Below are 25,712 nucleotides of genomic sequence, written 5' to 3' on the forward strand. Positions count from 1 at the left end.
GTGTTCAGTATGAAAGGCCCTCCTGCAGCCTGTTTCATTCACACAGTGTGAAGTGAAATTTTATTAAACCCTGTGAACTGCTCTGTCCATACAGCTAAGTTGCTTCCAGCCTAACTCTCAGCAGTTTTGGTATCATTGTTATCCACTCAATAACAGTTTCTCCACTGATCATGATACATCTTCCCTATTTTACAAACATTTCAATATAAACATTAAAAACAAATAATCGATGCAGAGACCTGCAGCCTGTTTCCCTTCAGCCAGAGGTTGCTAGCATGTAACCCAAGTTGGAGTTTTGTCTTTACCACATTCAGCTAGTTATGTAATCTTTGAGATAGTTTGTTCTCCTGAATGGATGACCACACCAAAAGTGACCTGTCGCTCCATCACCAGTCTCTGAGCCTAGCAACCATCTCTCTGTGGAGTCTCCTCCTTGTGGGGCTGGCCTCCAGATAGTTCTCTATTTCTCCATCTATGTTGATCTCTGTATCTCTATAGGCTCCCTTGGGGTGTTGTGTCTGTAGGCTCATAAAAGCCTCCTGTTCTTTCAGATCACTTGTCCCCCTTGAGTAATCACTTCATATGACCTGGGTGCCACTGAACCCCTCACAAGACCTTTAGTCCACTCCTGGTTTCTCTATAATGGCTGGATCCGGACAAGAGTGTCTGCCTCCAATACCGGTGGGTCCTTGGCTGACCTGTCGTACTATTGGACCTGATTTTTCTGATTGCTGGCCATGTCCAGGATCTCCATCCTTCTGGCAGCAACATGTATCCCATCATTAGTAACAGGGTTTTGGTTCTTCATCTCACCAGTGCCTTCACTTGACTGTTTTGTCAGCTCTGTGATGGGGTATTCCTGTGTGCCAAAAGTGACATCAAGGGGTCTGAATCAGAAGAAACAGCTTTGTGTAACTATCTCTCAGCTATTTTCACAGCTGATTCCACCTTACTATTACCCTGTAGAGGTATGCTGCTGAGGTGTGTGGTGGTCAAACTCCCATTTGCGTGCAAATTCCTTTATTCTTCGAGGGAAATTGGGATCCATTGTTGGTGAATACAGTATCCAGAATGCCATATCTCATAAAATGGTTTGCCAATCACTGACTTTCTTCTTGTATCAGACAGGGCTTCAACCTCCCAAAAGTTTAAATAGTAGTCCATTGTAATCAAGTATTACTTTTCACTCAAGATAAATAAGTCCACTCCCACCTTTTCCCATGGCTGGATGGGCAGTTCATGTGGTAACAGATTGTTTCTGCTGGCGGTTATCACAAGACCAGCAGGTATCACATCCTCTATCAAGGAATAGAGTTGTATATTAATTACTGGTCAGTAAACACACTCTTGAGTCTGTCTAAGACACCTGCCAATGCCTACGTGGGAGGTATGTATTTTTTGAATGATGTCCTTATGTAATGAGGTGGAGACAACAGCTCTCAGTCCTTGAAATATGATTCCATCATGCACACTTAACTCATCTTTCATTTGAAAATATGATTCTGTTCCTACCAATACTTTTGTCTTCTGGCCACCGGGCTAGTATTGCTCTGTTGACTGGCTGTATTTGGATGTCCTGTTCCATAGCCTCTTTGATTTCCATCAGCTTTGCTTTTGAAACTGGGAGATAGTGCAGCATGTTAATGGATTCAATATCCTGATCCTCTTCCCTCAGTATATATGCTGAGTATATATGCCCTGCTCAGAGATGTCAGCTAATACCAGTAATTGTTCTGGACAATATCTGATCTTTACCCGGTAAGACAGGAGGTGCATCAACATATGCTGCAGTTTCTTTGGAGGGCTAAAAAGGAGCTTTACCATGACTGTTTCTAGCAGTTTGTGGGCTGATTGCACTACTATTGGGTGGCCATAGGTGTATTGATGGAATCGCTCCACACCAAATACTACAGACAGAAACTTTTTTTTTATTTGGAAATTACCTCTGTTCAATTTCTGAGAAGTCTCTGCTGGTGTAAATAGCTGGCTGCTCCTAATACTTTCTCTGATGTATCACACTGGCATTTCAGTGGATCTTCTGGCTGGTAATACTTCAGGACAGGAACATCCACTATAATTTGTTTCAGCATGTCAAATGCTTGCTGTTGGGGAGTTGCCCGGTCACACTCAGGATCCTGCTTTGGAAGCTGGCATATGGCTGCTTCTGCTGCTGCAATAAAGTGTGGGCAGAAACTTTATCATTCTTCAAATCACAAACTGTAAAAGGTCTGGCTTTGGAAAGTTCTGGCAAGATGTCATCAATTGTGGACAGTCGATATTGGCATCTATTCAATGCTCAGTTCAGGGGCATTGGGTCTATGCAGATATGCAAGTTGTCTGATGGCTTTTTTATCACCATCATGCTGCTTACCCAGACTATACTAGCCTCTGCATGCACTTTGATATCCCTGCTTTCTGGATTTACAAGTTTCTTATGTACTGGATTATATAGGGCCACTGGCATTTTCTTTCATGGTAAGCACACAGGATCCACTGTGGACTGTACTTCCAGTCTCAGTTGTCTTTTGAGGCACCCATCATCTTTGGAAATATCCCCAGGCACTTTTAAAATTACCTCCATTCTCAATGGGACTTCCCCTTTTGCTTCTTGCACTGCAGCTATAAAGTTCTGAAACTGCACCTTGATCAGAACTATGGCTTGTATGGCTGTATTTCCCAAGGAGGGTCTGTGGCACTTACCATTCATCACACAAACTTTAATTGGTACCATCTGTTATCTTTCAGGTGAGTTACTATAAGGTCATAGTTTCATCTGGGCTGCATGATGCTCTCATTGTACATTATTAGATTGTGGCTGCATTTTGAAATTGGAGTGTTTGACTCCAGTTCACTGCAAGGAATCATATTACAGGAAGCCTCACTTCCAAGCTGAAATTGCACAGGACATTTCCCTATGAACACCACCGCATGCATGGAGGATGGTATTGTCCCTTGTTGTTTTCCTGACCCTACAGCCTGAACCTGACATTCTCTCAAACTCCAGGAGAGAATCAGGATGTCATAACCACTGTCTGGTGTGCCATCCTTCTCTTTGACAAGTCATAGAAGCATAGAATATTAGGTTTGAAAGAGACCTCAGGAGATCTAGTCCAATCCCCTGCTCAAAGCAGGGCCAACAACAACTAAAGCAGAAAGTCTCACTGAATCTTCCTCTGACCTTGCACACCCTGCTAAAATGCTTCAACTTGCCACATTCCTTGCAATGGTGTGCTAGTGCGGGGTACTTCTTCTTTACCCAATCATGCTGTCTTCCACAGTAAATGCATCTCACTATGGGTAAAGAATCCTGGCCACATGCTGTCCTTTCCTGTTGTCTCACTGCATGTCCTTTTGGGAGGTGTTATACCTCCTGGGGCTTTCATCCTTTCTCTTGAGGCTTCTGCTGCATGCCCCATGTCTAACCATCTGTCCAATGTGATATCACTTTCCTAGAACTGCCACTCCCATTTTGTTGGGTTCCACCCACCGATATAAGATTCAAATATGCTGCACCCTTCCCAAACACTATTTAAAACAAAACAGAACAACAACAAAAAAACCCTCTACTTTCCTCCAGGTTTTAATTGGGCAGAAAATTCAAATCATCAATACTTAAATGGGTTTCAAATATTCTGAAACATGTTATTCCCATCTCTGGTAATTTTTTAAAAGCTGGCTTTAACTATCTGATTAGAGAAGCATTGATAAATCCTCAGCCTTGTGGAGGAAAAGGTACCCTTTTAATACTAGTTTTATTTATGAAGAATTCAAGTAACATTGTAGCCCAATAGTGCACAGAAAGCTTGTTCTTTTAACAGGATCAGCTGAATTTTCATATTAATTTAACTGTTATATAATGAAGAGTTTTTTAGTTTAAAGTTTACAGTTGGTGCATAGATAAATCATGAATAGGGATTCTAATTCTTTGCTAGTTATTCGTGTGAGTTCCATTACAGCCACACTGCAGGCAGTGATGCACTTCAAGGACTGTGCTGATGCTAATGTTATAAACCAAAAGAACAAAGTTTAAATGGTCTGAAAATGTCAGCAGAATCCTGATAGTAAATTATGACCTTGCTATTGACTCCTGAGAACCTTTAGTTACATTTGATGTGTTTCACATAATGCAAGTGTAATGTTATTCAGGTGACATAAACAAAAGCTACCACAGCTGACCAATTCATGAACCAAAAGTGAATACTGGCTATTTATTTATCTGTAGTTATGTGAAATTATTTATAGAAGTTAAAGTCATCTTCAGGAAAGCAACAATATGCAGAAAACTGATATGAGAAATATTAGTATATCTGTGCTTAGCAGAATTAGACTTTTTCTATTAAAATGTATTATACATAGCTCTAATATGCAGGACAATAAACAGCAGGTTATTTCTTCTTACTGTAAAATTGGGACTCTTGGCCTACTGGTAATGTATATCAAGGCCCAGCATCTCTTTGATATATTAGTGCTCATATAATGTCTGTTCCTGGCACACTCCTCCATTGAATTAAGGGCCTAAGCAAACTGATGAATTTGAGACTTCTGAGTTGTTTATAGGTAATAGAATCGCAAGATACATGCATGACAAAAACTTGCGTGACCCTATAACCTTGTCCATCACTCCTCCTCTTTGTTACTCTATTTTATTGTGTCTGAAAGGTAGATTATAAAGTCTTTTAGACAGGGACCATGTTGCCCCTTATCTGTCTTACTGTGATGATGTATACTAACCCGGCTCTGGGCCAGAAAGTGTTCATGAGAGCCTGTGGGCTCAGACAGCCTTACCCCGATACCCACACCCCCAGTTAGAGCCCTTACCCCCTCGTGCATCCCAACCCTCTGCCCCAGCCCAGTGAAAATGAGTGAGGGTGGGGGAAAGGAGCCACCAAGAGAGGGGGAATGTAGTGAGTGGGGGGCAGGGCCTTGGGGAAGGGGCGAGGCAGGGGGCATGGACTCGGGGAAGGGGCAGGGCTAGGGTGTTAGGTTTTGTGGGATTACAAAGTTGGCAACCCTATCCAGGGATGCAGCAAGAGATCTGTATAGTCTGGCCTTGACTGCGTATTAAAGGGTCCCTGGACCTAAACCCAAATGAAGAGGGAGGGTCTGGGTTCCTCGACCAGGCCACTGATGAAGATGAAGTAGAACATGCCTGAGAAAGAGGAAGGAACTTTTGAAACTCCCTGATACCAGGGTAAGGTCTAATGAGTTCAGAATTGGACCAAAAACATGAGGTCAAAAACTATTATTTGTTGGACTGCTGATTTACCCAGTACTATATATGCCCTGGCCAGAGGGTGAAGTCTCAAGAAGAGGCAGACCACTGTAGGGCTAGAACCATTGCCAGGATGGGGTGTTAAAGGATGAGATCCTGCTATGCTGTGCATAGCCACCATGGTGTGCGCAGGTTAGTGAGCCACATGTTTATATCATAAAGGACCTATCCTATTTTTAAGTGCTATTTTAATAATTTTCCCATCATTCAGACCATGATGGTTTCATTTCATTTAATTTCAGACCCCTATTCCCAACACCTAGAAAAGGAGGAAAAGTACATTGCAAGCGGGAGGGAAGAATTCCTAGTGTAACTGTTGCTTCCTTCATTCCAGTGACCCTAAAATTATTTCTACCAGGTCTCTTCCTCTTCTCAGAATATTAGATTGCCATTCAGTATCCCTCACTTCCTACAGTTCCTCCAACCTTTGAAATATGATTGCAGGCCTAGAAGTTAACAGTGTTTTTGTAACTTGGGACCCAACCAATGGGGCAATAATAGGAGGTTGCTTAATAGGAGGTTGCTGGACCAAACCATGTCTGCTGCTGCTCATCTTCCCTCCAGAAGGTGACAACAGTGGTGGCAGTTAATCTTAAAGATTCATTCAGTTACAGAAGATTGAAACTGTTCTCCAAGATGGGGAGAGGGAGGGAGGAAGGGAGGGAGCTGCAGGAAGGGAGGGAGCCTCTAGGAAAGATGGAACATTGTTAGAGAAATAATGGGACCGTCAGATGCCTTGGTTGCATCTTGTCAAACCAAATTTCAAAGACCTAGAGCAGGGTCAGCATTTAAAAACAGAAGTCATCAACCTTCTTTAGCATCCTTATCAGAAATAGCCACTTCTTCCACTGCTAAAAATGGCTTATGATGAGCACACCATTATACTGCAGATTTATTGAGTGATAGATATTGCCTGTGATTTTTAGAGGACATATTAATTCTCTAAGGATGAAATCAATAGCTCCCTCTCATACTAGGAACATCCTACCAAGGCCATGAAGTTTTTGTTAAGTTTACTGCTACTGAAGCCAGATAAGAACAATGGATAACACAGAAAATAGACACCCTTTGGTGGATGACCTTTGAAATAGAGACCATACTCTGCCTAGCATTTGATAAGTATTGACAACACACACACACACACAAAAATTAAAAAGGAAGAAAAATATAGCACAGCTGTTCTCATTTATCCAGGCAAATGACACATGGGACTGGAAATATTTAATGCAAATTTTTGCAGATTTTTTTTAAATCACTGAAATGATTACAGTAATGACACCCTTAATTAGTAGTCAATCAGAATATTGTCATGCTTTGGTCATGGAGCACCTGTACTCTGCCTACGAGACACAAGACAAGTCAGTCACCTTATCCTTCACTTCCCATTCTGATCACAGTTTCTGCTCCTCTGGTACAATTTCCTTCCAGAGCTAATTCAAAAGGCCCATACTCTCTATGTATTTAAGTCCTGCTTGAAGACCCACTTTTACATTGCCACTTCTGAGAAATCTAGCAACTTCATACACCTTCCTTGTAACTTTATATATTGTAACCTTTAATCTGTTTGTCTGTAGATTGTATGCTCCTTGAAACAAGGATTGTACCTTATTCCCATTTGGAAAATAATTGATATATCTTGGACTCTGCCAGAAGCATATAACAAATGCTTAGCATCAGATAACACATTTGGAAAGCTCATTTATTCCCAGTACTGCAGCACAGCATGGATATCAAGTGTTCACGTTGCCTAGCAATGAGCACCCCAGCATGTGCTCAGCCTGTCACTCATGATGCATGTTCCTAGTAAATGTGAGCACTCCTAGCAATAGGCTACTAGAGCCCTAGGTGCAAGCACAGTTATGTGAGCCACCAGTCAGGAACACTCCTGATGCTCCCCAGAAGTAGCTAACATGAGTGTGCTCATAATGTCCCTCATATTGTCTGCTACTAACAGAGAAAATGATCTCCTAGTGAATTGTTATGGGGGGGAGGGAGAGACCATAAAATATGAGACACAGATATACAGCATTGTAAGTGAACCACTGTGTATATCAACACTTACACAACTTTGTTCCGTTGATTTAGATCAGGGGTCGGCAACCTCTGGTACGCAGCTCGCCAGGGTAAGCACCCTGGCGGGCCGAGAGAGTTTGTTTACCTGCCGCGTCGGGAAGCCGCGGCCAGCACATCCCTCGGCCCACGCCGTTTCCCGCAGCCCCCATTGGCCAGTGGGAGCCGCGATTGTCCGAACCTGCGGACGCAGCAAGTAAACAAACTGGCCTGGCCCGCCAGGGTGCTTACCCTGGCAAGCCGCGTGCCAGAGGTTGCCGACCCCTGATTTAGATATTATTACACCAGTATTCATGGTACACTCTGTGCTAAGTATAGTATAGGCCATAGATAATATTATTTAGGGCAAACGTGTAAAGCTTTTAGTGTGACCTCAGTTTTCTGTCTTTCTGTATACATTGTAATATATATATATAGCCTCACCTTTCCAATTTTCATCCCTAAGAGCTAAATTTACACTTAAACTACTGGTTAATTTAGGGGTATTGTCATTTTTCTAACAAACAAGAGTTTCCTGATGTAAACACTGAAAATTATTTAAATTTTGCAACAACTTTTGCAGATCCACAATATCAAAACAAAATAGAAAATTTAGACAAAACTAACATCTCCGTTCTTAAGGAAATCTAGGACACATTCTGAGTATTTCTACAGAAGCAGCATTCACACAATCTACCACTGCTAACTCAACACACATGCTCAGGTTGGTCAAGAGCAGGGGTTCTCAAACTGGGAGCCTGGACCCTTCAGGGGCTCGTGAGGTTGTTACATGGGGGGTCGCGAGCTGTCAGCCTCTACCCCAAACCCTGCTTTGCCTCCAGCATTTATAATGGTGTTAAATATATAAAAAAGTGTTTTTAATTTATAAGGGGGGGGGGGGGTCACACTCAGAGGCTTGCTATGTGAAAGGGGTCACCCAGTACAAACGTTTGAGACCCACTGGTCAACATCTTATATAAAGGACCCTATCCAGCTGTGCACGAGCCAAGTGGAAGAAAATGCATTTTTTAATTTTATTTTTAAAAAATTACATCAAGTATGAAACTGAAAGTAACTACATCATTTTTGTATGCTCTTGAGCAGAAAAGGGAAGCCTGAGAAGAGATAATGTCTTTGGAATAGGTTATTGAATGTTAGAAACTCTCGGATACACTGAGACTGAAGAATATTTCTGCACTTGTAAGAAGGAAGATTAAAACCTTTTGTATGCTACACAGACAACTGGAGGCACATTGTCCTGCTGTGAAGACACACATGTAGAGGAGAGAATGGCAGCAGGATGCCTTGTCAGTCATTGCAGTTGAGAGCAGAGAAGTGAATGCTGTGAGATTTGAACTGCTGGAATGAAACACTAGGAAATGGCAAAACACTATTTTATATTATTGAAGGGCAAATGGAATTTTTTTAAAGGTTAGATAATCACGGCTTCGGGTTTGAATATCCCCAATGTTGAAAGCTATTAAATGCAATAGAAATAAAGAGAGGCTGCATTGCCTGTCTACTGACATAGGGTCCACACAAGCAAAACTATCATTTACTTTAATGTGGGTGTTTGTACAATTATTCCAGCGTCAGGCCCCTGGGTGTGACAAAGGAAGTTCTACTTAGCATCTGTATGGGTGCATGGGGAATGCTATGAACTTTCATATCTATAACATTGGTTAAATATGAACAATAGTTACTCTCTATATGTAAGCCTTGTGGCCTGAAAGCTTAGAGAGAAGGGAGCTCTCTATTGTCACCTGTCGGTGAAATGGGAGAAAAGTGGTCCAGAGCTGATTAAGAACAGAATATGAGCAGAGGCTCCCCTGGCATCTGCTAAAAAGCAAGGAGAATTGACTGGGTCAGGCCTCATTTGCATTTTATTTATGTGACAGTTTGGGGCGTTTTGGTTAAAATAGTTAAATTTTGAGTTTGGAGGCAATAAGAGACAAGACAAGGACATTGAATGAGCATGGGTTCATCCTGACTAAGACTATTGTCAGGCACAATTAAGTAAGGGAGCCTGGACAGATCTAAAAGGAGTGGGGGAAGGTTCTTATCTTCTGGAGGTGAGAACTCTGTAAAGGTAGACACTTACGAGGGATCGACACTGCAGCGATCGATCCACCGGGGGTCAACTTAGCTCTCCGATCGACTCCGGTACTCCACCGGACCGAGAAGCGTAAGGTAAGTCGACGGGAGAGTTTCTCTTGTTGACCCAGCATGGTGTAGACACCGCAATAAGTCGAGCTAAGCTACGTTGACTCCAGCTACGTTATTCACGTATTTGGAGTTGTGTAACTTAGGTCGACTTAGTCCCCTAGTGTAGACCAGGCCTTAAGTCATCTCTAAAAAGCTGATTTGAGACTGCTGCAAAAGAGTGGATGGCACAGAGCTAAAGGTGACTTTGGAGCACGGTTGAGGCAGCTTTGGCTGAAGCCACAGAGAGAGAAAGAGAGTGCAACATCTTATATAAAGGACCCTATCCAGCAATTAAAGCTGAAATCATGTGGGGCAGGTGGTAGAGCCCCTAGAGCAGCCCAGGTATTACTGGCCTGCCAGCATCCTTGGACTTCTCCATCCCAGGACAGTTAACTGTGAGTGGGGAGCTGGGAAGTGGTTAGAATGCAGTCTCAGAATGGCCAGGGGGTTGAGGTTGGGACAAGTGTTAAGTTCCATCGGGAGATGGGAGTCTTAACTCATAGAATTTGTTGATTTATTAATTGCTTTCCCCAAGTATATTTCTGTTGCCAACCTACTCTTTCCATCCCTTATAAAGTTGGCTTTGTTTCAAAGCCCCAGTCTTAATGCTTCTGAGTGGGGAAGAGTTGCCAACAGGGCACCCAGGGTGGTAGATATGATTTCCCAGACTTCAGGGTGGAGGCTTGAGCTGGTGTTAGTTAAATCTTTAAGGAAACTGCCGGAATATTGAACCCTGGGCCTTCTTGCCACCATCGGCATCTGACCAAAGGGTTCCGGACATACGATCATTTATATATATATAATTTGAATTTACCCTAAAACTATGAATGTCCCCAGCCTCTCCCATGTATCAATCTACTGACTAACAATTTTTGGGTCACAAATGATGGCTTTGTCCCTGCTGTCATGGAAGTCAATAGCAAAACTTAAATTGACATCAGTAGGAGCAGACCCTATGTCAGTTGAATGGATTTCCTACTGTGAAGTAGCAGTAAATACCCCAAATTTCATCAAAGGCCCAATTGTGACTCATAAGGGGAAGAGAGTTGCATAAGGGGTGTATGTAAAGGAGAAGTAGAAATGAGTGTTTCTGTGTACTTCTGGCACTTTAGCTCATATCATCTCACTGGCTTTCCCAAGGGCTTCATGTAAATGTGAGACCTTGTTCTAGCAAAGGAGAAGGGGCATTACTCCTACTTCATTTTCCACTTCAGAATCTCATGTGGTAATACCCATCCTTGCCTTTCTGTGACCCTCATTGTTCTGTCCTGGTTTCCTCTTTGCATCCTTTATTTCTAGGTGACCTCCTCCATTATCACAGTTTCATCTGTTTAGTCCTCTATCTCTGTATCTGACATAATCTAGAAGTCCTACCACCATCTCATACACAATGTGTCCAAAGTTGAATTTTTCATATTTCTCTTCCACTTCCCTCCATTCTCAGTTACTGGTTTGTGGTACTTAGAAATTGTAGAACACCACTCATCATAGTATGTACGCCCTTTTGACAACTTTACTAGCCTCCCTGTTGGCCAGACTTGCATCTCAGGTGTCATCCTCTTTCTTCTACCCCACTAATTTTTACTTATTCTATAACTTTGGCTTTGTTCCTACACCTTTAGAAGTAGGAGGCAAAAATTCAGTTGACATGAGTAGGAGCAAACTCTACTTATTCCATAACATCACCGAAAACTGCCCTTCACACCTACATTTAAAATTCTTGACCACATAATGGTAATGTGTCCTTGGCTATTGTAATGCCCTTTTCTGTAGCATTCCTGCATCTTCATTCTCTACCCTTAAACTCCTTCATTTTCAGTTTAAACTGATTTTTACCAAAAAAAATCCTGGATTTTACGAACAACTTTTTTTTCTGATTTTCACCCCACTTTTCTATCATTCAAATATATAAAAATACCTTGTTTTATTAGCAAAATACAATACATCGCATGAGATATATGTATTACACTAATACAGGTGTCGGCAACGTTTGGCACGCGGCTCGCCAGGGTAAGCACCCTGGCGGGCCGGGCCAGTTTTATTTACCTGCTGACGCGGCAGGTTCGGCCGATCGCGGCCCCCACTGGCCGCGATTCGCCGTCCCAGGCCAATGGGGGTGGCGAGAAGCGGCGTGGGCGAGTGATGTGCTGGCCGCGTCTTTTCGCCACCCCCATGGCCCAGGATGGCGAACTGCAGCCAGTGGGGGCCGCGATCGGCCGAACCTGCCGCATCAGCAGATAAATAAAACTGGCCCGTCCCGCCAGGGTGCTTACCCTGGCGAGCCGCGTGCCGAACGTTGCCGACCCCTGCACTAATACATTAATACTAATACACTAATACATTAGTGCAATGATCAGCAAGGTAAGCCCCCTGGTGGGGGGGCTGGTCCAAAGGTTCGGCCGATTATGGCTCCCACTGGCCGCAGTTCGCCACTCCAGGCCAATGGGGACAGCGGGAAGCAGTGTCCAGCACATCCCTCGGCCTGCGCCGCTTCCCGCAGCTCCCATTGGCCAGTGGGAGCCGCAATTGTCCGAACCTGCGGACGCAGCAGTTAAACAAACCGGCCCAGCCCGCCAGGGTGCTTACCCTGGCAGGCCGCATATGTTTTAGTCTATAAGATACACACAAACAGGGATGCACACAAACTCTGAAGAGTGTGCACATCTGAAAGTACTGATGAATTTCACACCCACCATGTACACATTTCATGCTGTTATCAGATAACGGTTTAAAAATCAGACACATTAAAATGGGAAATAAACAGAAATCCTCCACTGGCTGCCTGTATTGAGAGCAAGGGAAAGAGCCTGAACTACAAGGTACCACATAATCTTGCCATGGCCTATGTATCTGCTCTTATTTCCTCCTCCTCTTGCCATTCCCACTCAGCACCTATTACTGCTCTTTTTCTTTCTTTTCCCTTCTTTCAGGTTTGCTGTGTCTTCCACGCTTCTGTCAGGCTTTGGACGGTCTCCCATCTTTTATCAGGCTTCCTGAGGTAAAGCGTTTCTTGAAGAGTAACCTGAAGTACACACTAATCACAAGGATTCACTGCCTCCAAGAATCTATTTTAAAATATTCCCCATTAAAACTGATAAAACCAGTATGTGTGACTGATTCTATTCTAGGTTTGCTCCCGGTGTGATCACCAAAGCTTATTTTAAAACAAAGCTCCTCACCTTCTAGGAATAAAGTCTCTCTCTCTCACACATACATCACACATAAAAAGCAGTAAAAGATTACACAAACTGATGGTCACTGGAATCTCACCCATTCTTGCTCACTAATTGTTATATTCACCACATAAATGAAGAAATTAGAGTATTTTAGGTTTTTAAATATTTCTGGAAGGTTGCAACATAACATTTGATAAGATTCTAAGATTTCTTAGAATACAGAACCCTGGCATACAAGAACTAAAAACAGTGAGAGACAAGAAATCTGTTCTCTACGATAGAGAGGCACAACTCAATACATGTGGCTCTAGGCTGGCTTTTTGTAGACTGGCTGCTAAGAGACCCAGATAATATGCTTCCCTACCATGCCTGCTAGCCTGCAAGCAAGATCAGGAAACACCTTACCAACTTAAAGTGATCGTTTGTAATTTTAATAATTTTCAATACACCATATTAATGAGTGGAAGAGTCTTTGGAGTAAGCAAGCAAAATAGTAAATCTCAAAAGCTACAGTGGTTATCTCTCTCTAGAAAGGGTTAAACAATCCACTTGAACTTTACATATGAGAAATTTGCTGAAGATGTGATTGTTACGGAATCAAAAACATGATTATACAGAACCTAATATTTCCTTTAGGATAAGAGATATTATGTTTTGGCATAAATCCAGCTAGATTAGTAAATGTTTAGTGAGAGTCATAAGTAAACAATACTCCGGTCAGCCACTGAAGATTTGAGTGCTAGGACTAAATTCACCATTAGCATAAGCTGGTACAACTCCAGTGAAGTTGATATTTGAACCGTCTTATGCTACTGGTAAACTGGGCCTTCTATCTACGCATTGGTCTCCCAGCAAGAGAATGTTAATTCTATCATTTTCTTTTTCTCTTTCAAATGTAGAGCGCATCAGGTAAACAAAGTTGTGAAGAGCTATGTATTGTCTTCTTCAAAAGATGTAGTTGGTAGTTAAATCTCAGTGGAATAAAAACTTCTGTTTTGTGAACATTTTAGAAAAGAATTGGATCTCAGACTTTTAACAAATTCTTGAAAGCCTTTCTTTTCAAACACACACATCTAGCCTTCTGCTTTCACAGGAAAGCAACCAGCTGCCTTGAGCAGAGGCTTATGTGATTGATTAATTGATTAGCTTACTTGCTACTAGCTTCTAAGGAAGGCAGTTTAATAACTGATATTGTAAAATAAACATCCTGCTCTGTAATAAGAGAAACAATTTTTTAAAATTGCAGACAAACTGATGTTATTTCAATCAGGGTCCAAAGTCCTGCATTTGGCACTGTTATTGAAATGTAGGGTTGGAAGGAAACTCAAGAGTTCAGGTAGTCCATCTCCGATGCTAAATCAGGATTAGGTATACCTAGACCAGTACTGACAGGTGCTTGTCTAACTTGTTTTTAAAAATCTTTAAAATGATGGGGTGTAACAGGGTGCACAAACCTCTTGTGAGCGCCCCTTTGGCCGAGTGCATGCTCTCTCTCTCTCTGTGGTGTGTCTTTGGTGACTCAGCCCTCCAGCCGAGTCACACACAGTCTTTCTGTGTGATGAAAGCAAAGCAAAACTCCTTCCGGGGTACATGTCCAACAGGGGTCTCTCTCAGTGTTGTCCCACGAGTTGTCCCTGCTCCGGGTCAGAGCAGTGTCCCAGGGCTCTCTCCCTGGTGATAGTTTTTGCCCTCTTAGGGCCTTTCTGGCCACAACTCTCCAGCTGGGCTGCTGCAGTTCATGGGGGTGCCTCAATGTCCAGGCCACTTCCCCCAGTGGCTAATGGTGGAAGGGGAACCAGGGCCCACCCACTACTCCAGGTCCCAAACCAAGGACCCTATAGATAGCAGCTGTCTGTTGTGTCCCTTTATCTAAGTCGTGCTGCTGCTCTAATTCCCTGGGCCGCTTTCCTGTAGCCCTGTGCCATCTTTACCCTTACCTCAGGGCCTTGTCCTGATGGAGTCCCCACAACCAGCTCAGGGCTCCTTCTCACTCTCCCTGGCTTCTGGCAGCACTACCTTGTCCAAGGTCCTGCAGCTCCCTCAGGCAGCCTCCTCCAGCTCTAGCAAGGAACTGAACTGACTCTGGCCCTGCAGTCCTTCTTATACTAGCCTTCTGGGCCCCGATAGGCTGCTCAGCCGCTCTAGGCAGCTCGGAGGACTTCTCTAGTGTCCTTTTTTGGGGTGGCGTGTGGCAGGACCACAAGCCCTCCAGCAGCAGGCCTTAGGTCCTAGTCGACCCCATCACACGGGGATTTTACAGCCTAGGTAAGATGTCCCAGTGCTTAACTATCCCTATAGTTAATTTTTTACCTAATATCCAGCGTAAACCTCCCTTGCGGCAAACTAAGCCAATTACTTCTTATCCTACTTTAGATGGACATGGAGAACAATTGGTCACAGTTCTGTTTATAAACAGCCTATAACATCTTCAAAGACTGTTATTGTATCCCTCCTCAGCTTTCTCTTATCTAGTTTGAACACCCCAAATTCAACCTTTCCTTATAGGTTACATTTCTAAACATCACTTTTGTTCCCCTCCTCTGGATTTTTCCAATTTGTTCACATTGTTCTTAAAGTATGGCCCCCAAAACTGGACACAGTACTCCAGCTAAGGCCTCACCAGTGACAAGTAGAAAAGAACAGTTACCTCCCATGTCTTACATATGACACTTCTGTTAATACATCCCAGAACGGCATTTGCCTTTTTCACAACAGCATCACAATGTTGACTCATATTCAATTTGTGATCCACTATAATCTCCAGATCCTATCCACTCTTGGTGTAGTTGTACATTTGACTTTTCCTTCCAAAATGTAGTATTTTGCACTTATGTTATTGAATTTCATCTTACTGATTTCAGATCAATTATCCAACTTATCAAGATCAGTTTGGATTCTAATCCTGCCCTCCAAAATTTTTGTGACCTCTCCCAGGTTGGTGTTATCTACAGACTTTATATGCATACCCTCCATTCCATCATCCAAGCTGTTAATGAAAATATTGAAGAGTACTGGAACCAGGACAGACTCCTATGGAACCCCTCTTGGTATGTCCTCCCGGTGACAGTGAACCAATGCTGATTACTCTTTGAGAATAGTCTTTCAACCAGTAATGCATCCACCCATGCCTAGTGGAATTTCATCTAGACCATACTTCCCTAGTTTGCTTATATCATGTGGAACTGTGAAAAACCTTACTAAAGTCCACATAAATCAAGTCTACCATTTCCTTCTACCCATTAGGTCGGTTACTCTGTCAAAGAAGGAAATTAGGTTGGCTTGGCATGGTTTGTTCTTGACAAATCTATCTTGGTTGGTATTTGTCACCTTATTATCCTCTAAGTTGAAATAAATTGATAGTTTGTTTAATTATTTGTTCCAGGATCTTTTCAGGTATCGAAGTTAGGCTGAATGGTATATAATTTCTCAGGCCTTCGATTTCCTGTTTTTGAATATTGCTACTATGTATGCCATTCTCCAGTCTTCTGGGACCTCACCCATCCCCAGTGAGATATCTAAGGTAATCATTAATGGTTCAGAGATTGCTTCAGTACTTGGTGGTGAATTTCAACACTTTTGATTCTACCTTTATTTTTTACATCTGGGCAAACTGCCATGGGGAAAATCTGTTATTCACAAGGACTACATAAAAAGATGGGCTTGGACCAATTCGAACAGACTGGGACATTGTGTAGTGTTTTCAGTAAGGAATGGAGAGTGTGATTTAACAATTAAAATATTAAATGCCCCCATTAGCTGGACTGGAGGTGCAAGTGATTTGAGAGGGTGGCTGGGGGAATGGGAATTGAAACAGTGTTCTTTGTCTTTGGAGCAACTATCACTGTGGGAGGGCTCTAGTTGCCATAAAGTGAGTTGGATTTTTAGACCACGTGGTTCCACCTCATACCTTCTGATACCTCCAATGTTACACTCGTTTTATTTAAAGTGAATGTCAGTGGGAGTTGGGCCTTCACTTAGGTGCTCTTGAATGTCCCACACTCTAGATTTTTAACACTTTTAAATTGGAGTGTGTGTTTAGACATATGTGTAGCTTGTCTCTTTGGTTTATTCATTTATGTTTCCTTTATTCACCCCTCCTCTTTTGGATCAAAGCAGTTCTCCCTCCTGTGTGCCATAAGTGTATCTTAATGTGCCGAGAAAAGTCCTGGTGGGAGTATCAGTTTGGCATATGTTGTCTGGCAAAGTCATTTTCTGGCATTTTTCCATCTAAATTATGAGACAATTAGACCAGTGATATGACGCAAGTTACAGCAGAATACAGCCCTAAAGCTATACTGCAATAAACAGTACCAATATTTGGGAAGGGGTTGAAGGAAGGGAGAAGGTTATTTTTAAAATTCAAGTAGATGTCTCAGTTTTACAACCAAAAGTCCCAGTCCAGTGCACATTTAATCAGAAGTTTCACTCAGTTTCACACTTTGTATTAATGACAGTTTGGATAATGAGTTAAATTATTAGGTGACTATGTTTTTAAAAGACTGAACAACTGACAGTTGAGATTTAAAGTGGAAGCCATGATGATTCAAAGTCTGGATCCTATAATCAAACTTCTCAGTACTTCAGAATGTTCTGATTTGGATTCAGCCATCTACATGGAGAGGTCTGATCAGTGAACTTGAATCCTAACCTGCAGTTTGGTTCACACCTATCTCTAGAGATCATTAGTAAAATCCAATAAGTGTTTGTTTGCAGAGTGTTTTTTCTATTAGTGCTCAAACAGCAAATCTTTGCTTAAACCTGACACAAAATATATTCCATTCAGTTATTCTTCCAAACTGCGTTCCTTTATTATCTAATTACTTCACATACAGAGGCCTTTTCTGCTTACAGTAACTCCCTACTCTAACATAAATACTGTAACTCCCAACTCTAGCCTTCATTAATCTCCCTGTCTCGCTCTTTATTCCCATTTGACTCTCATATACAGCATCTTAGTTCAGTGCTGAAATTCTGTGGGACTCCCTAGAACAGGTTGCTCCTGGCTGTTATGCACACACTTACTTATTGGCGCTCAGCTTGGAAACGACTTGTGTATTTCTCTAATGGAAGGAAGTGGTAATTGGGGATTTTTATATTGAACTGAATAGCACCTGCTACATTCTCAAATATTGCAAATCCAAAAAATGTGGAAATCAAATGTTCAAACAGATAAGGAAAAAAAATTTAAAAAGTGTCTTGCAAGTTACCTAGAAGATATATCAAAAGAACAAAGGACTATTTCCACCAATGAGTTGGGCCAAAATTATAACGATTCAGATGAACTATGGGAAATTTGTAGTGTAGTTGTAGCTGTGTTGGTCCAAGGATAAGTTTGCATGTTTTCACTCTCTCCTGTTTCATCTGCCCTTCTGCTTTCTTTGTCCCCCTTGGGAACTGTCAGAATTCTTTTTAAAAAAATTCAGAGTGCTGCAGTGCTAAATTAAGACCATGTCAAATAGCTAATCTTAAGGCACCAGATCCTCAGCTGCACCAGTGTCCATCCTTCTGGTCCTGGTGGGTATTTCTCCCCTGGCAATTAAGCAAGGCCCTGGACACATTACTGTGCACAGCCAACTGTCAAAATAGCTTATTCACAATTCCATCTCAAAGCCACATTAAAAATGCCAGCTAAAGTCAAGATACCCCTTTTCTGAAGGTGGTTGAGCCTTTCAGTATATCAGCTACAATCTTTTAAGAAACAAGGCAACCAGTGGTGAGGGTCTGTATTTTGGATCAATGGCACATTTCTTGGCAGATAAACAACTCAGATCTGTGTTCCCTAATTTTAACTGATCTGCTCTTGCATGCCCCTCAGAATAACCATATGAACTGAAAGATCCTTCTTCGTTACAACAGGATATGTTGTGGTCATGAACCATTTAACTCACATCTTTACTATTAGGGCTTCTTAAGCTTCCCGTTCTGCCTCTGTGGAGGTCAAGAAAAAATAGCATGCCATCTGGATATGGATTGCCCTTTTTTATCATCTTCATGGTGGATGGATGTGCTTCATGTCTCCAGATTATGCTGCCATGATAGAGTGGCTATACCACTTGCCCAACATCTAAATCATTGTACCATCAGAAGCTATATGCCAGAAGAAGGAGGAGTTTAACAACTAAATGCAAAAGCTAGTAAAATAACAGGAAAAATAGGCAAAAGGAAGAAAAATAGACTTAAAAAAACCCTTTAATTAAGATGGAGAGTTGAGGCCCTATGTTTTGTAAAATACTTCGGGCAGAGAAGTGTTTTGTGGTGGCACTTTTTTGAAGCACCTAGCTTGCTTTTGAATGTTGTAATGGATATTACCAAATTGCCACTGAGCAGCTGTGAAAGCAATGATCCACTCCAACTCTCTATCCTTTTGGCTTCTTCTGGTAATAAATGCATCTCCCGAATTAGTGCATTATTGGCTTTTGGCTGTTCAAACCCCATTATAGGAAATAATTTTTTCCCTTACATGTTATACTGACCCTCACCTGACTGTAGAAGATTAAATTAATCTGTCACGTCAGCATATCTGTTAACATGTAATTTAGAACCAGACTTTATTTAGGTTTTTTGGTAAAAAACTGAGCAGGAAAAACTTCTTCCACTATCATGTAAATATCATTCACTGAGATAGAAGGGCCTGTCCTAACCTGTCCTTTTGTATTTATTATAGAGCAGAATTAATGTAGAGAAAATTAAAGAAGTTTGAGCTCATTCTTTTTAATCTGAGGTGCATGGCAGATGGCCCATTGAATTCAGGGGTCCTCCAGCAAGGACAAGTAATATATAAATATAGTTGTTCGCTAGGACAAAAGAGAAGATAATCTGTGCAGTGTGGGATGCAAATTTAGAAATGATATGAGGGTGGTCTGGGAAACAATTATGTGTATAGTGCCTTCAAAATTACCTGGATAGTTGTAAAAATAGTACAGGAAAATCAGGAACAAAACCTCTTACTTGCCACAAGGAAACTGTATCCTGAATAAGAATATTACAGACTGATGGGGGCCATATAATTACTTTAAACAGAATGAATCTGGAACACAATCAGTGGACTTTTCAGAAGGGAACTCTGTATCTGGGTAGATATTTTAATGGATGACATTACAGGCAGCAAGGTCAAACTCACCTGAAAGGTATTACTGATGGACCCAGGGAGGAAAAAGATAACACAAGGCAATGGATAACAAAGATTGTCTCTGACATGCTACCTGCCAAAAGGGCAGAGGAGAAGAATACAGAACACTTTAGGAATGAAATCCATTGTTTATTTTGTGGTAACACTGTGCATGGGAGTTGCTCCCTGTAAACAGCTCTCTCTTTAGCAGTATATTTAAAAAAAAACAAAAGTAAAAAAAACCAAAACCACACTGCTCATCATGCCATCTAGTGTTGTCTCATAGTTACATTGAGCTCCCCATGTCCGTTGTATCCACCTCTTCTCTCTTGTCTTATACTTAGATTGTAAGCTCCATTGAACAGGAGCTAACAATGGTGCTTGTACATTGCTCAGAACAATGGAGTCCTGTTCCATAAATGGTGTTGCTAAGTGTTACTGCAGTGTAAATAAACAATAATCTAGACTATTTTTAATAGTATAAGGCTAGATATGTGATGCATAGTGTTTCTTTGGGGTTTTAAATAATTTTTTTATATATTTTTAATCTTGTTTTATTCATCTCCTTATGGTTCATTTATTTATTTAAACTGTTCTTTGAAAACATTGTGTAGACTGTCCTGAAGAAGAGAAACAGTCTTCAACCTCTTAGCCAGAGTGAAGAAATGAGGCTTTTTGGTACTCTTCTAGAAGGTACACAACTGCAAGGGCTGCAGTCCAACTGATACATGAGAAATTTCTAATGACCAAAAATGAGAACCAAGTTTAAGGCTGTAAGGTGATCCTTGTATCTTAAGTATAAATTTTAACATGAGTCATGAACTTTTTTGTACATGAATTGTCTAACAATGAAATTATCTCAAGTTAGATGTAATGGAATTTGTTGAAGATTTAAAATTTCCTCTGTTAAGAAAATTTCTTGTATTGCTTATCGCTGCCAATTGTTTCCTTGAAATTTCATGGGGTGTTGGGAAGAAGGGGAATATTGGGCTCTTAAAAATTCTGAAGCAAAGGGTTATGGCCCTCTATGTACCTTGTAAGGTGGCAGAATGTAACAAACCAAACTGGAGCACAAAATGTCAGCAGTGGTAACACACAGGAGCAAACTTCTTAGGTATCCTTACAAATTCTAATGAAAACACTGGAAAGATCAGCCCCTGAAGTCCTTAATAAATAAACAACAATTAAATTATTTTAGGAGTTGATGGGTCCTATAGCGTATCATTTCCCTTTCAGACCATCCTATCAGCCACATAACTCTAACACAGAGTAGGGAGGAAACTCATTTAGACTGGGTACTTGGTCTGAATGTCCTATGTACGTAATACTGAGTTCAAAACTCATTAGAAGAACCAATTTCTTCTTAAAACTCATGGACCCCCACAGTTTCACTACTCCTGTGGGTTCTAATCTCCATTTCATCTAAAGTACCTGATTTTAAAATATATGCCCCGAATTTTCATTTAACAGTTGGGTAAGTTCCTGTGTAAATGAATCAGTCTGAAATCTACTTCACTTCAGAGGACATCCTACAGCCACAGCAGCTATTTTTGCTTTAAGGGAGCTGGGTTTACCTCAGTGTTGAATCACCTAGTTAAACACTATCCACACAGTAATATGCATTTTGATCACAAGTGTGCTAGGTGCTTACAAAACATATACTTAGGCCCTGTCTGGAAGAATTTATAATCTAAAGCCCATTTCTGCAATCTGATCTCTACAGATGGACACCCATAAGAATATTAGAGCGGCCATACTGGGTCAGACCAAAGGTCTATCTAGCCCAGTATCCTGTCTTCCAACAGTGGCCAATGCCAGGTGCCCCAGAGATAATGAACAGAACAGGCAATCATCTTGTGAATCATCAGGTTTAATCCCATCAAAGTCACAGGGTATGCAATGTAAACCCTGCAATGTAAACCCAGGGTTAGTGGGACTTGATTCAGCTGACCCATGCTAGAGAATCCTGGGCTTGAGTGTCTACGCTGATTCTTAACCCAACATTAAGACTTTTCTAACGTAGGCTGGAATCTGGGGCTCTGGCATCCACACTGCAGCACATAGACCCAAGTAAAACTAACCATGTACCAGAATTCCTAGCATCTTTCTGAGACGTGGCTGCTCTAGCCCTTTGACTTGTGCTGCACTGTGAGAAAACTTTACTGCCCAACCTGCATGTTACAGGAAGTTGGAAAAGCCCACCAACACAGCCTGCTGAGGAGTAATTTTAGTCTGTGTACTCCAAGCTACTGGAGCAATCACCGTGGAGGATGAGTCTTTTGAAGAATTTCTCTTGCTTGTACTTTCACTCCTGTGTCAGGAAATGGGTAGAGAATCCGTGAGGTGCTGGTGGACATTTCAGTGGCATTTCTGACCCACCAAATGTACCTAACAGATTTCATGATGGAGCAGCAGGAGGCAGAGGAGGAAGAGTACCCTGGCATGGCAGATTTGCACTGGCAGATGCTGCTCAGTACAATTGACACAGCCACTGAAGACCAGGCATATTACCACTATATATGGCATTGGTGAGATTATTATTTGAATACTGTGTCCATTTCTGATGTCAACAGTTTACATATGACATTGAAAAATTGGAAAGGGTCCAGAAAAGAACTACTAGAGGTCTGGACAACTTTCTTTCATAGTGAGAGACTAAAGAAGCTCAATCTATTTAATTTCTCCAAGAGAAGTTTAAGAGGTGACTTTATCATGGAGTTTAAGTACCTATGTCAGGACAAAAATTGTGATAGTAGAAGTCTCTTTAATCTTGTAGACAAAGGTATAACAAGATCTAATTCCTGGAAGCTGAAACTAGAAAAATTGAGGCTAGAAATTTAGTGTAAATGTTTAACAGTGAGTTTTAACAACCCACCTAGGGATTTGTTAGATTTTCAATTTACATTTCATTACATTTTCAAGTTACATTTACAATTTGTTAGATTTTCATTCCCTTAAAGTCCTTAAATCAAGACTGGTGTCTTTCTTACTTATTCCTTATGTGTTAGAATTGCTCTTAATTTTAAAAATAGACTGTTTCATTCTACTTGTTTTATAAATGTTCCATTTACTATATTTTCTGGAATTTTCATCAAAATGTTATAAACTTTTGTTTAAAAGTTCCTTTCCCCATGACCAGTTATACTTTTAATGAGGGAGTTCCATTTTTGGAGGACTCTTAGGCTTGGTCTACACTACCCCCCCCAATTCGAACTAAGGTACGCAACTTCAGCTACGTGAATAACGTAGCTGAAGTCGAAGTACCTTAGTTCGAACTTACCTTGGTCCACACGCGGCAGGCAGGCTCCCCCGTCGACTCCGCGGTACTCCTCTCGCCGAGCTGGAGTACCGCAGTCGACGGCAAGCACTTCCGGGTTCGACTTATCGCGTCCAGACTAGACGCGATAAGTCGAACCCAGAACTTCGATTTCCAGCCGTCGAACTAGCTGGTAAGTGTAGCCAAGGCCTTACTAACTTTAATCCATCAAACCCATCCCTCCCCACCAAAAAGTCATAATACTAGCTTTGCTATACTTTTGTCATGGTACCTTGAATTTTCTTTCTCTCCATAAAGTACATGGCATTGACTTGTGTCCACAAGTGACTTTTCAGATTATGAAATGTTGCTGACTTCATTTGGATTACAATCACCCTTAAAATCTATTTGTCTCTTAGGCCTTGGCTACACTTACCAGCTAGTTCGACGGCTGGAAATCGAAGTTCTGGGTTCGACTTATCGCGTCTAGTCTGGACGCGATAAGTCGAACCCGGAAGTGCTTGCCGTCGACTGCGGTACTCCAGCTCGGCGAGAGGAGTACCGCGGAGTCGACGGGGGAGCCTGCCTGCCGCGTGTGGACCAAGGTAAGTTCGAACTAAGGTACTTCGACTTCAGCTACGTTATTCACGTAGCTGAAGTTGCGTACCTTAGTTCGAATTGGGGCGGGTAGTGTAGACCAAGCCTTACACTCATCCACCATAACACTAGCCTTTCACTATCCACTGTGTTGGATAAAAAGAAATAAGTACTTAATCATGGAGTAATTCATAGCTTTCAAATTCTGTACCATTCTCACTGGGGAAGGCTGTAACCTTTTTCGACTATATTGAAGGGAAAGCAGATCACGTTCATTCAGCTTCATCTGAGTTATGAATCCTTAAAAGTTGCTTATAAGGCAAATGAACTGTTATTTGAAATGAACATATGTTTATTTTTACCAGCTACGTAAGTAGAATTGTGCTCCTGCAGGTTTTCCATGCAACATAAGGATTCTTGTTCATTATACATACAATATGCAGAGAAAATTCCCTCTGGGCATGTATTACTTCTGTTCTACTTTTGTTGATTTCGGTACATATGTAAAAGGTTTAAAACTACTGCAATTTCTCTTCATGGTTTTATTTTGATAAATGTCGGGAGGCAGGCATTTAAGTAAAACCATATATAAAAAAGGAGCTAGATCCACATCAGTCCCAAGTTTGGACTCAGTACTGTACGCCTGAAACCTGATCAACCCTCCTCCCCCCACATTAAGCCAGACTCTGAGGAGAGTGGTAACTTTAACCACCTTTCCACTCCCCAACCCAACAATCCTCTCCAGCCAAACTGGCCCAGGCATAATTTACAGTTGCCTAATAATGCAAACTGCCGTGGTCACCTGCAGAAAGCCATCCACTGTGCTCTGCCACTGACATGCTCTGTGTGCAGGAGGGAGGGAAGTGAATATAGATGGCACAGAGCCAGCTCAGTGCCATCCAAGGGTTTCCCCCTGTTGGGGGAGTGTTCAGTGTCCCGGTGCAGCAACTTTATGGCTGCTTCTCTCTGCTGGGGTAGTGCAAAGCAGCCCAGAATCTGGGTGAAAGGTTTTTCTCTTCATATGATGCACAGCTGTTGAAACTCATCCCTGTGGAGAGGGCTTGTGCAAGCACTTTGCATCACATAACTTCCACTTAAGCCCTATTTTGAAGCCTCAAATGTTGGGTAGGCTTTGGGCTGGCTCTCCACACAGCAGAGAATTTCATCCAGTATGAATATTCTGGAAGAATAAATGAAACAATATATAAAGATTATCCAATATCAGGTTTAGCTTCTGATAGGTAACAATAATAATAAAGTGATAATAGTTTATTAAAGCATCTATAGCCTTTTAAAATGTCACTTCTTGTACATTCTTGCAATAATGATAACACGTTATAGCCAATGACACTGGTGTCAGTGGCTATATGAATCAGTGGCATTGTATATACAATACAATGTGTTTGGTAGTGCATATAAAGAGAGTCTATGTTTTAGGAACTCTTTATGCTCTTCAATCTGATCTTTCATACTCCAGTTTTGCACGAGTCAATGTATTTTTGTAAATGATAAATGAGTTCCTCAGAATTTAAAAATTCTGCAGTCGCCCTCTGTGGCATGATTTCTGTTTAATTTATTGTGACTTGCCATTCCTTATCTGCCATTCCTTATCTTTGCATTCAGCATATTATTTAATGGACTCATTTAGCTCAGAATTCTTCCTTCACCTTGTTTGGTTTTTGTTACAATTGTCAAGCAAGTCTTCACAAAAAAGAAAACAAAGAATGAATGTCAGTCACTTGATGATTAGTTTGATCAGTTACCTAATAAAATCAATATGGCTAGTGTTGTTCTAAATTTGGAGGTGACCTTTCCAATGTTTTAAATAATGAAAGAAATGATTTATGGTGATGCATCCCATGCTATTACATTTCGACATGTATAACTGATGTGCTGAAATTCTATAATGCATCAATTTTCCCAATACCTTTACTTGATAGAAGATTACATTTACATACTTCCTTAATATACAAATTATTAGAAGCCAACCTAATTGAAAAGCAACATTTATAATACCAAAGCTCACCTTTGATTTCAAGGATATTATGA

The sequence above is a fragment of the Trachemys scripta genome, chromosome 3 (genome assembly GCF_013100865.1).
Source record: "Trachemys scripta elegans isolate TJP31775 chromosome 3, CAS_Tse_1.0, whole genome shotgun sequence".
Taxonomy (NCBI): domain Eukaryota; kingdom Metazoa; phylum Chordata; order Testudines; family Emydidae; genus Trachemys; species Trachemys scripta.